The 12,730-nt window shown below is 42.1% G+C and overlaps 1 pseudogene across 1 annotated transcript; it reads right to left on the bottom strand.

Annotated features, from left to right (window-relative positions):
- Positions 1–1,729: 1,729 nt before the first annotated feature.
- LOC308620554 (disks large homolog 3-like) lies at positions 1,730–10,162 on the bottom strand (annotated as a pseudogene). Its single transcript has 2 exons — positions 9,816–10,162; positions 1,730–2,401 (listed from the first exon to the last, which is right to left on the bottom strand). The product of its transcript is annotated as a disks large homolog 3-like (transcript).
- Between the last annotated feature and the right edge of the window lie 2,568 nt (positions 10,163–12,730).

Below are 12,730 nucleotides of genomic sequence, written 5' to 3'. Positions count from 1 at the left end.
ATGTCCACACTCTTCTCCCCTGGGTCGTGCCTCCAGCGTGGAGCTGAGGGAGGCATGGTGGCTTCAAAGGGGCATGGTGGAGCGGGGCCCAGGCCACACCTGCCGCCTGCATTTGTGGTCAGAGAAAAACCCTCTTGACCACAATCACCGCCATCTGACTCTGGGAAAAAGCAACAAGTTTTCACATCTCAACAGTAAGTGAATCTCAGCTCTACAGCTCAAATTGACAGCATTAAAGTCTACTTTCTTCTTGAAGAAATAGTAAGCTACCAGCTGTTGGTGAGGGATTGGGGTAGGTAGGGCATATGAAGCAGCTGCGAAAAAAACCCAAATCAAACTTTTCATTATGTGGCTGGCCAAGCTCAGGGCCGTCCCACTGTCTCTGCACAGAGCTGAAAGGCAAGTGACTCTCCGTCCCTGTCAGTGGGCCCCATGACAGGGCCTCAGCTGAGCCCAGCATGTCCCTGACACGTGAGTGAAGGGACACGTTACAATAGGAGGCCCAGCTCCTGTCAGTTCTCACCTGCCCCCACTTCCCTTTCCGCTGACGGGATGGCCAAGCCCGGGTCGCCAAGTCTACCATGAGGCCCAGCTCCTCCAGAACATCATGAGCTTTTAGAACACGGTCAAATTGGATTCTACACATTCACTTAAATAGTAAAAGTAAAATTTGGAAGAATGAAGAGGCTGACACAGTAGCACAACATGGTTTTGGTTTAAGAGCAGCTTAAAAATGAACAAAAAGGAAACATCTCATGCAGACACATCAGGTGGCATAAAACAATCTGCAATTTAATACCATGGGAGCACCCTTAGCCATTCTCTCACTCCCCACTCGTGGGCCTGACTGTGCCCCAAGGGCAGCATTGGCTCTAGGGTCACAGCTCCAAGCCTCTGGCCCCTGGGCAAAAGCCCTTTCTCACCATCCTCCAGCTGACCCCTCCTAAAGAAAAGCCCAGCTCTCAAGAAAATGACTAATGCAGGTGCCCTCCATACAGCACTTAACTACCACTTTCACTCCCTCCCCAACCAGTTGGGATATAACATGCCATCTGATTGGAATATGAAAAGTAAAGCATTTCTCTAATAACACAGTACCATTGACGAAATCTCCATAGATTTTCTAGTCCAAATGCGTGTAAATATATAATAAACTATATGAGAGTATATAATATATATAATAATTTCTATATATTATATAAATTATATATATATATATATATATATATATATATATATATATATATATATATATATGATACTTGCTATCACCGTGACTGCGCCGTCCCAAGCCTCAAGGCAGTGTACAGATCGTAGCAAAGCCTGGGAGCCTCTCCTCACGGGGTGCACGGGGCTCACTTCATAAGCCGCACAGCAGTCCAGTCTGTCTTTTCATCAGTCCTCCTTTCTTCTCTTCGCTTCAGCTTGGTTTTATGCAAACAATGACTCTGATGGATTTGCACCTGTGCTAGTGCTTGGGAAAGGTCGATGCAGGAATGGGCACAGTCACATGATGAGTAAGATGGCATCATCCCCCAAAATAAACTAAAACAAAACAAAAATTTAAAAAAACAGAACAGGACTAGAAAACTCAATTTTTTGGACATATCTAAAAAAGGGGACAAGAACAGTGGTCATTTGTTCTCCCCATGGGGACAGGAATGAAGAGGGAGGAGGGAAGGGGGAATCGATTTCTTCTGTTCACAATAGAAGGGTTGGAGGGGATTCTTCAGAGTTTTTCAGGGGAGGGACCCAAATGTAGTGCCCAGACTGGTCCTCAATGATTTCTTTGATCTTGTTTTAAATCTCTTCCAGTGAGTCACCCTGTACAATGGTTGTGAAGTATTCTCCAAACTCCTGCTCCAGTTCCATGGCTTTGTCATAGATCTTATTTGCTTGTTCATACGTCTGCCATCAGTTCATTTCCATAAGCGCTTCAGTGGACTTGGGCTTGATGAAAATGGCAATGGGATAAAGTTGTGACTGCGGCAGCCTCTTGATAGCATTGCCAGAAACATCTAAGATGCAGTGCTTGCCCCTCTCCCCAACTCCCTTCACTGACTAGATGCTGGTCCCATAGAGATTATCGTTGAATTGGCCTGCCTCAATGAACTTGTCCTGAATATCCTTCTCCATCTGTTCTCAGGAGACCACAAAGTGGTAGTCTTGCCCATCCACTTCATCATCACGCTGAGGCCCAGGTAGTATGTTGTACACAAAATCCAAATTTATGCGGGAACTCCAAAATCAGGTCATCGTTGACTCTGTCCTTCATTGGGCCCAGGATGATGACAGGCCTTGCATAGAGAAATTCTTGCTGTGTCACTGGCTCATATGACAAAATAGCATCCTCCTGTCCTTTGGAACTGCTTTCACGTCACTGGTGTTGGACACTGTTCTCCTATACCATGTTTTCTTTGCTCTTATAAAATGAAAACTTTTGAGAGAGGCAGAAACTCTTTTTACGTTTTTTTTTTTTTGACATCTTTATTGGAGTATAATTGCTTTACAATGGTATGTTAGTTTCTGCTGTATAACAAAGTGAATCAGCTATACATACACATATATCCCCATATCCCCTTCCTCTTGTGTCTTCCTCCCACCCTCCCCATCCCACCCCTCTAGGTGGTCACAAAGCACCGAGCTGACCTCCCTGTGCTATGTGGCTGCTTCCCACTAGCTATCTATTTTACATTTGGTAGTGTATATATGTCCATGCCACTCTCTCACTTCGTCCCAGCTTACCCTTCACCCTCACTGTGTCCTCCAGTCCATTTTCTACATCTGTGTCTTTATTCCTGCGCTGCCCCTAGGTTCTTCAGAACCATTTGTTTTGGGGTTTTTTTTTAGATTCCATATATATGTGTTAGCATATGGTATTTGTTTTTCTCTTTCTGACTTACTTCACTCTGTAAGACAGTCTCTAGGTCCATCCACCTCACTATAAATAACTCAATTGTGTTGCTTTTTATGGCTGAGTAATATTCCATTGTATATATGTGCCACATCTTGTATATTTTTTTATTTTTATTTTTTTGCTTTATAACAAATTTAATCAGTTATACATAAACATATGTTCCCATATCCCCTCCTTTTTGCATCTCCCTCCTGCCCTCCATATCCCACCCATCCAGGCGGTCACAAAGCACTGAGCTGATCTCCCTGTGCTATGCGGCTGCTTCCCACTAGCTATCTACCTTACGTTTGGTAGTGTATATATGTCCATGCCACTCTTTCACTTTGTCACAGCTTACCCTTCCCCCACCCCATATCCTCAAGTCCATTCTCTAGTAGGTCTGTGTCTTTATTCCTGTCTTACCCCTATGTTCTTCATGACATTTTTTTTTCTTAATTTCCATATATATGTGTCAGCATACAGTATTTGTCTTTCTCTTTCTGACTTACTTCACTCTGTATGACAGACTCTAGGTCCATCCACCTCATTACAAATAGCTCAATTTCATTTCTTTTTATGGCTGAGTACTATTCCATTGTATATATGTGCCACATCTTCTTTACCCATTCATCCGATGATGGACACTTAGGTTGTTTCCATCTCCGGGCTATTGTAAATAGGGCTGCTATGAACATTTTGGTGCATGTCTCTTTTTGAATTATGGTTTTCTGAGGGTATATGCCCAGTAGTGGGATTGCTGGGTCATATGGTAGTTCTATTTGTAGTTTTTTAAGGAACCTCCATACCGTTCTCCATAGTGGCTGTACCAATTCACATTCCCACCAGCAGTGCAAGAGTGTTCCCTTTCTTCCACACCCTCTCCAGCATTTATTGTTTCTAGATTTTTGGATGATGGCCATTCTGACTGGTGTGAGATGATATCTCATTGTAGTTTTGATTTGCATTTCTCTAATGAGTAAAGATGTTGAGCATCCTTTCATGTGTTTGTTGGCAGTCTGTATATCTTCTGTGGAGAAACGTCTATTTAGGTATTCTGCCCATTTTTGGATTGGGTTGTTTGTTTTCTTGTTATTGAGTTGCATGAGCTGCTTATAAATTTTGGAGATTAATCCTTTGTCAGTTGCTTCATTTGCAAATATTTTCTCCCATTCTGAGGGTTGTCTTTTGGTCTTGTTTATGGTTTCCTTTGCTGTGCAAAAGCTTTGAAGTTTCATTAGGTCCCATGTGTTTATTTTTGTCTTTATTTCCATTTCTCTAGGAGGTGGGTCCAAAAGGATCTTGCTGTGATTTATGTCATAGAGTGTTCTGCCTATGTTTTCCTCTAAGAGTTTGATAGTGTCTGGCCTTACATTTAGGTCTTCAATCCATTTTGAGCTTATTTTTGTGTATGGTGTTAGGGAGTGATCTAATCTCATACTTTTACATGTCCCTATCCAGTTTTCCCAGCACCACTTATTGAAGAGACTGTCCTTTCTCCACTGTATATTCCTGCCTCCTTTATCAAAGATAAGTTGACCATATGTGCGTGGGTTTATCTCTGGGCTTTCTATCCTGTTCCATTGATCTATCTTTCTGTTTTTGTGCCAGTACAATACTGTCTGGATTACTGTAGCTTTGTAGTATAGTCTGAAGTCAGGGAGCCTGATTCCTCCAGCTCCAATTTTCGTTCTCAAGGTTGCTTTGGCTATTCAGGGTCTTTTGTGCTTCCATACAAATTGTGAAATTTTTTGTTCTAGTTCTGTGAAAAATGCCAGTGGTAGTTTGATAGGGATTGCATTGAATCTGTAGATTGCTTTGGGTAGTAGAGTCATTTTCACAATGTTGATTCTTCCAATCCAAGAACATGGTACATCTCTCCATCTATTTGTATCATCTTTAATTTCTTTCATCAGTGTCTTATAATTTTCGGCATACAGCTCTTTTGTCTCCTTAGGTAGGTTTATTCCTAGATATTTTATTCTTTTTGTGGCAATGGTAAATGGGAGTGTTTCCTTGATTTCACTTTCAGATTTTTCATCATTAGTATATAGGAATGCCAGAGATTTCTGTTCATTAATTTTGTATCCTGCTACTTTACCAAATTCATTGATTAGCTCTAGTAGTTTTCTGGTAGCATCTTTAGGATTCTCTATGTATAGTATCATGTCATCTGCAAACAGTGACAGCTTTACTTCTTCTTTTCAGATTTGGATTCCTTTTATTTCCTTTTCTTCTCTGATTGCTGTGGCTAAAACTTCCAAAAGTATGTTGAATAAGAGTGGTGAGAGTGGGCAACCTTGTCTTGTTCCTGATCTTAGTGGAAATGGTTTCAGTTTTTCACCATTGAGGACGATGCTGTCTGTGCGTTTGTCATATATGGCCTTTATGATGTTGAGGAAAGTTCCCTCTATGCCTACTTTCTGCAGGGTTTTTATCATAAATCGGTGTTGAATTTTGTTGAAAGATTTCTCTGCATCTATTGAGATGATCATATGGTTTTTCTCCTTCAATTTGTTAATATGGTGTATCACGTTGATTGATTTGCGTATATTGAAGAATCCTTGCATTCCTGGAATAAACCCCACTTGATCATGGTGTATGATCCTTTGAATGTGCTGTTGGATTCTGTTTGCTAGTATTTTGTTGAGGATTTTTGCATCTATGTTCATCAGTGATATTGGCCTGTAGTTTTCTTTCTTTATGACATCTTTGTCTGGTTTTGGTATCAAGGTGATGGTGGACTCGTAGAATGAGTTTGGGAGTGTTCCTCCCTCTGCTATATTTTGGAAGAGTTTGAGAAGGATAGGTGTTAGCTCTTCTCTAAATGCTTGATAGAATTCACCTGTGAAGCCATCTGGTCCTGGGCTTTTGTTTGTTGGAAGATTTTTTATCACAGTTTCAATTTCAGTGCTTGTGATTGGTCTGTTCATATTTTCTATTTCTTCCTGATTCAGTCTTGGCAGGTTGTGCATTTCTAAGAATTTGTCCATTTCTTCCAGGTTGTCCATTTTATTGGCATAGAGTTGCTTATAGTAATCTCTCATGATCTTTTGTATTTCTGCAGTGTCAGTTGTTACTTCTCCTTTTTCATTTCTAATTTTATTGATTTGGGTCTTCTCCCTTTTGTTCTTGATTCTGGCTAATGGTTTATCAATTTTGTTTATCTTCTCAAAGAACCAGCTTTTAGTTTTATTGATCTTTGCTATCGTTTCCTTCATTTCTTTTTCATTTATTTCTGATCTGATTTTTATGATTTCTTTCCTTCTGCTAACTTTGGGATGTTTTTGTTCTTCTTCCTCTAATTGCTTTAGGTGCAAGGTTAGGTTGTTTATTCGAGATGTTTCCTGTTTCTTAAGGTGGGATTGTATTGCTATAAACTTCCCTCTTAGAACTGCTTTTGCTGCATCCCATAGGTTTTGGGTTGTCGTGTCTCCATTGTCATTTGTTTCTAGGTATTTTTTAATTTCCTCTTTGATTTCTTCAGTGATCACTTCGTTATTAAGTAGTGTATTGTTTAGCCTTCATGTGTTTGTATTTTTTACAGCTCTGTTCCTGTAATTGATATCTAGTCTCATAGCATTGTGGTCGGAAAAGATACTTGATACAATTTCAATTTTCTTAAATTTACCAAGGCTTGATTTGTGACCCAAGATATGATCTATCCTGGAGAATGTTCCATGAGCACTTGAGAAAAATGTGTATTCTGTTGTTTTTGGATGGAATGTCCTATAAATATCATTTAAGTCCATCTTGTTTAATGTATCATTTAAAGCTTGTGTTTCCTTATTTATTTTCATTTTGGATGATCTGTCCATTGGTGAAAGTGGTGTGTTAAAGTCCCCTACTATGACTGTGTTACTGTCGATTTCTCCTTTTATGGCTGTTAGTATTTACCTTATGTATTGAGGTGCTCCTATGTTTGGTGCATAAATATTTACAATTGTTATATCTTCTTCTTGGATCGATCCCTTGATCATTATGTAGTGTCCTTCTTTGTCTCTTCTAGTACTCTTTATTTTAAAGTCTGTTTTGTCTGATATGAGAATTGCTACTCCAACTTTATTTTGGTTTCCATTTGCATGGAATATCTTTTTCCATCCCCTTACTTTCAGTCTGTATGTGTCTCTAGGTCTGAAGTGGGTCTCTTGTAGACAGCATATATATGGGTCTTGTTTTTGTATCCATTCAGCCAATCTGTGTCTTTTGGTGGGAGCATTTAGTCCATTTACATTTAAGGTAATTATCGATATGTATGTTCCTATTCCCATTTTCTTAATTGTTTTGGGTTTGTGATTGTAGTTCTTTTCCTTCTGTTGTGTTTCTTTCCTAGAGAAGTTCCTTTAGCATTTGTTGTAAAGCTGGTTTGGTGGTGCTGAACGCTCTCAGCTTTTGCTTGTCTGTAAAGCTTTTAATTTCTCCATCAAATCTGAATGAGATCCTTGCTGGGTAGAGTAATCTTGGTTGCAGGTTTCTCTCCTTCATCACTTTAATTATGTCCTGCCACTCCCTTCTGGCTTGTAGAGTTTCTGCTGAGAGATCAGCTGTTAACCTGATGGGGATTCCCTTGTGTGTTATTTGTTGTTTTTCCCTTGCTGCTTTTAATATGATTTCTTTGTGTTTAATTTTTGACAGTTTGATTAATATGTGTCTTGGCATATTTCTCCTTGGATTTATTCTGTATGGGACTCTCTGTGCCTCCTGGACTTGATTAACTATTTCCTTTCCCATATTAGGGAAGTTTTCAACTATAATCTCTTCAAATATTTTCTCAGTCCCTTTCTTTTTCTCTTCTTCTTCTGGAACCCCTATAATTCGAATGTTGGTGTGTTTAATGTTGTCCCAGAGGTCTCTGACACTGTCCTCTGTTCTTTTCATTCTTTTTTCTTTATTTTGCTCTGCATCAGTTATTCCCACTATTTTAACTTCCACCTCACTTATCCGTTCTTCTGCCTCAGTTATTCTGCTATTGATCCCATCTAGAGTATTTTTTATTTCATGTATTGTGTTTTTAATCGATGCTTGATTCATCTTTAGTTCTTCTAGGTCCTTGTTAACTGTTTCTTGCATTTTGTCTATTCTATTTCCAAGATTTTGGATCTTGGAAATAGAATCTTGGATCATCTTTACCATCATTATTCTGAATTCTTTTTCAGGTAGACTGCCTATTACCTCTTCATTTGTTAGGTCTGGTGCGTTTTTATCTTGCTCCTTCTCCTGCTGTGTGTTTTTCTGTCTTCTCATTTTGCTTATGTTACTGTGTTTGGGGTCTCCTTTTTGCAGGCTGCAGGTTCGTAGTTCCCGTTGTTTTTGGTGTCTGTCCCCAGTGGCTAAGGTTGGCTTAGTGGGTTGTGTAGGCTTCCTAGTGGAGGGGACTAGTGCCTGTGTTCTGGTGGATGAGGCTGGATCTTGTCTTTCTGGTGGGCAGGTCCACCTCTGGTGGTGTGTTTTGGGGTGTCTGCGGACTTTTTATGATTTTAGGCCACCTCTCTGCTAATGGGTGGCGTTGTGTTCCTGTCTTGCTAGTTGTTTGGCATAGGGTGTCCAGCACTGTAGCTTCCTGGTCGTTGAGTGAAGCTGGGTGCTGGTGTTGAGATGGAGATTTCTGGAAGATTTTCACCATTTGATATTATGTGGAGCTGGGAGGTCTCTTGTGGACCAGTGTCCTGAAGTTGGCTCTCCCACCTCAGAGGCACAGCACTGACTCATGGCTCCTCAATTTGGGATGATTTGTTGTCTATTCATGTATTCCACAGATGCAGGGTACATCAAGTTGATTGTGGAGCTTTAATCTGCTGCTTCTGAGGCTGCTGGGAGAGGTTTCCCTTTCTCTTCTTTGTTCTCACAGCTCCTGGGTCTCAGCTTTGGATTTGGCCCCGCCTCTGCGTGTAGGTCGCCGGAGGGCGTCTGTTCTTCGCTCAGACAGGACAGGGTTAAAGGAGCAGCCTCTTCGGGGACTCTGGCTCATGCAGGCCAGGCGGGAGGGAGGGGCACGGAGTGCGGGGCGAGCCTGCAGCGGCAGAGGTCGGTGTGACGTTGCACCAGCCCGAGGCGCGCCGTGCGTTCTCCCAGGGAAGCCGCCCCTGGATCCCGGGACCCCAGCAGTGGCGGGCTGCACAGGCTCCTGGAAGGGCAGTGTGGACAGTGACCTGCGCTCGCACACAGGCTTCTTGGCGGCGGCAGCAGCAGCCCCAGCGTCCCACGCCCGTCACTGGGCTCCGCGCTTTCAGCCGCGACTCGCGCCTGTCTGTGGAGCCCCTTTAAGCAGCGCTCTTAATCCCCTCTCCTTGCGCACCAGGAAACCAAGAGGGAAGAAAAAGTCTCTTGCCTCTTCAGCAGCTCCAGAGTTTTCCTGGACTCCCTCCCGGCTAGCTGTGGCACATTAGCCCCCTTCAGGCTGCGTTCTCGCCGCCAGCCCCAGTCCTCTCCCTGCACTCTGACCGAAGCCCAAGCCTCAGCTTCCAGCGCCGCCCGCCCCGGCGGGTGAGCAGACAAGCCTCTTGGGCTGGTGAGTGCCGCTCGGCACCGATCCTCTGTGCGGGAATCTCTCCGCTTTGCCCTACCCAAGTATGTGGGGAGTTTCTTGCCTTTTGGGAGGTCTGGGGTCTTCTGCCAGCGTTCAGTAGGTGTTCTGTAGGAGTTGTTCCACGTGTAGCTGTATTTCTGGTGTATCCGTGGGGAGGAAGGTGATCTCCGCATCTTACTCTTCCGCCATCTTACCAGCGCCATATCTTCTTTATCCATTCATCTGTCAATGGACACTTAGGTTGCTTCCATTTCCTGGCTATTGTAAATAGTACTGCAATGAACATTGGGGTGCATGTGTCTTTTTGAATTATGGTTTTCTCAGGGTATATGCCCAGTAGTGGGATTGCTGTTTCGTATGGTAGCTCTATTTTTAGTTTTTACAGAACCTCCACACTGTTCTCCATAGTGGCTGATGGACCAGTTAGACACAATTATCCCCATCCTGGCATGAAACTTCACTGTTTTCAGTCGAGCCCTTTCTTTCTTTCCCACCCTCTTCTTACTGGGGATCACACTGATTTGCTCACTTTCTCCTTGTGGGGTCACCAGTCTCACCTGCCACCACTCATCATCAGAGGCGTTAATGACAGTAGAATGTCACCAAAGGAGAAGCTGAGGCCTTGGCTCGATAGGCAGCGTTCCCAAGTCTGGTCATAATCAAACAAGGCCGTGACATACAAGAACCTCTTCTCACTCATTTGCAGGGACCGACCAAGACGCAGATCTCATGCTGCTGTTCATCGTTTGCTCTTGCAAGTCATGTATCTTCAATTCAAAGCGACTGTATTCCGGCACCGGGTGGTAGTCCAGGTCTAGTGCTGAGAAAGTGTCAGCTCGGGGCAGCCCCTCTGTCTCTCGTGGAAGACCACGGACCCAAAGCGGGGCATGTGGGGGGAGGGGAGGAGGAGGGGGAGGGGAGGGGGAGGGGGGAGGGGGGAGGAGGAGGAGATGCCTAAGGCACACGAGGTGGGGTGGGGGGGAAGGAGTGGCGCCCGCCACTCTCCACCTCTCTCCCCATTCTTATACTGCTTCCTGACCACTTTTTTTTAGTCTCATTTGCTGTCCCCTCCAGGTCCCCCTTCATGACTTACCATTAAGTGAATTGCAGTTATAAAAACAGAATATGTATTATGACCCATTTATGATATATTTGTATATATAGATATCTAAGAGTATGCAAGTACAAGTTGTATCTGTGTAAGCTAGGTCTAAATATAAATATATATATATACCAAAATGTAGGCAATGGATATATTCTGGGTGAATTTCACATTAATCATTTCTATAGTTTTTTAATGCTTTTGCAATTATCATGTATAAATTTTAAAATTGGAGAGTGAATTAAAAATTCACCAATAATATTTATGTGCTGTTTAATTATACTTGTATATTAATTATTCCCTCAAGCCCCAATTTTTCCCCTGAATTACAGATCAGGGTGACCATAGTCACAGTCAACTCACTCCCCCATCTTTCTTCTGTGCCTCAACAGTACCCAAATCATACTTTTCTCTAGGTGAGTACTTTGCTGCATCTATATCTTTATTTTATTCTTTTTTTAAAAAAAATTTATTTTACTTATTTTTTATACAGCAGGTTCTTATTAGTTATCCATTCTATACATAGTAGTGTATACATGTCAATCCCAATCGCCCAATTCATCACACCAGCCCCACACACACACCCACCATTTTCCCCCCTTGGTGTCCATATATTTGTTCTCTACATCTGTGTCTCTATTTCTGCCCTACAAACTGGTTCATCTGTACCATTTTTCTAGTTCCACATCTGTGCATTAATATACAATACTTGTTTTTCTCTTTCTGACTTACTTCATCTCTGTATGACAGTCTCTAGATCCATCCACATCTCTACGAATGACCCAATTTCATTCTTTTTTTATGGCTGAGTAATATTCCATTGTGTATATGTACCACTCTTCTTTATCCATTCGTCTATCGATGGGCATTTAGGTTGCTTCCATGACCTGGCTATTGTAAATAGCTGCAATGAACATCAGGGTGCTGCAATGAACATTAGGGTGCATGTGTCTTTTTGAATTATGGTTTTCTCTGGGTATATGCCCAGTAGTGGGATTGCTGGGTCACATGGTAATTCTATTTTTAGTTTTTTAAGGAAATTCCACACTGTTCTCCATAGTGGCTGTATCAATTTACATTCCCACCAACAGTGCAAGAGGGTTCTCTTTTCTCTACCCCTTCTCCAGGATTTGTTGTTTGTAGATTTTCTGATGATGCCCATTCTAACTGGTGTTAAGGTGATTACCTCATTGTAGTTTCGATTTGCATTTCTCTAATAATTAGTGATGTTGAGCAGCTTTTCATGTGCTTCTTGGCCATCTGTATGTCTTATTTGGAGAAATGTCTATTTAGGTCTTCTGCCCATTTTTGGATTGGGTTGTTTGTTTTTTCAATATTGAGCTGCATGAGCTGTTTATATATTTTGGAGATTAATCCTTTGTCCATTGATTCATTAGCAAATATTTTCTCCCACTCTAAGGGTTGTTTTTTTCATCTTGTTTGTAGTTTCCTTTGCTGTGCAAAAGCTTTTAACTTTCATTAGGTTCCATTTGTTTATTTTTGTTTTTATTTCCATTACTCTAGGAGGTGGATCAAAAAAGAACTTTGTGTGATTTATATCAAAGAGTGTTCTTCCTATGTTTTCCTCTAAGAGTTTAGTGTCCAGTCTTACATTTAGGTCTCTAATCCATTGTGAGTTTATTTTTGTTTATGGTGTTAGGGAGTGTTCTAATTTCATTTTTTTATATGTAGCTGTCCAGTTTTCCCAGCACCACTTATTGAAGAGGCTGTCTTTTCTCCATGGTATATTCTCGCCTCCTTTACCAAAAATAAGGTGACCAGGGCTTCCCTAGTGGCGCAGTGCTTGAGAGTCTGCCTGCTGATGCAGGGGACATGGGTTCGTGCCCCAGTCTGGGAGGATCCCACATGCCGCGGAGCAGCTAGGCCTGTGAGCCATGGCCGCTGAGCCTGCGCATCCGGAGCCTGTGCTCCGCAATGGGAGAGGCCGCGGCAGTAAGAGGCACGCGTACTGCAAAAACAACAACAAAAAAAGGTGACCATAGGTGTGTGGGTTTATCTCTGGGCTTTCTAATCTGTTCCACTGATCTATATTTCTGTTTTTGTGCCAGTACCATACTGTCTTGATTACTGTAGCTTTGTAGTATAGTCTGAAGTCAGGGAGTCTGATTCCTGCAGCTCCATTTTTTTCCCTTAAGACTGCTTTGGCTATTCGGCGTTATTGTGTCTCCATACAAATTTTAAGATTTTT

The sequence above is a fragment of the Mesoplodon bidens genome, assembly GCF_964165515.1.
Source record: "Mesoplodon bidens genome assembly, chromosome: 7".
NCBI classification, from domain to species: Eukaryota; Metazoa; Chordata; class Mammalia; order Artiodactyla; family Ziphiidae; genus Mesoplodon; species Mesoplodon bidens.
Note: the sequence above shows the minus strand (reverse complement) of the source record. Positions and strands in the feature narration are given on the sequence as shown.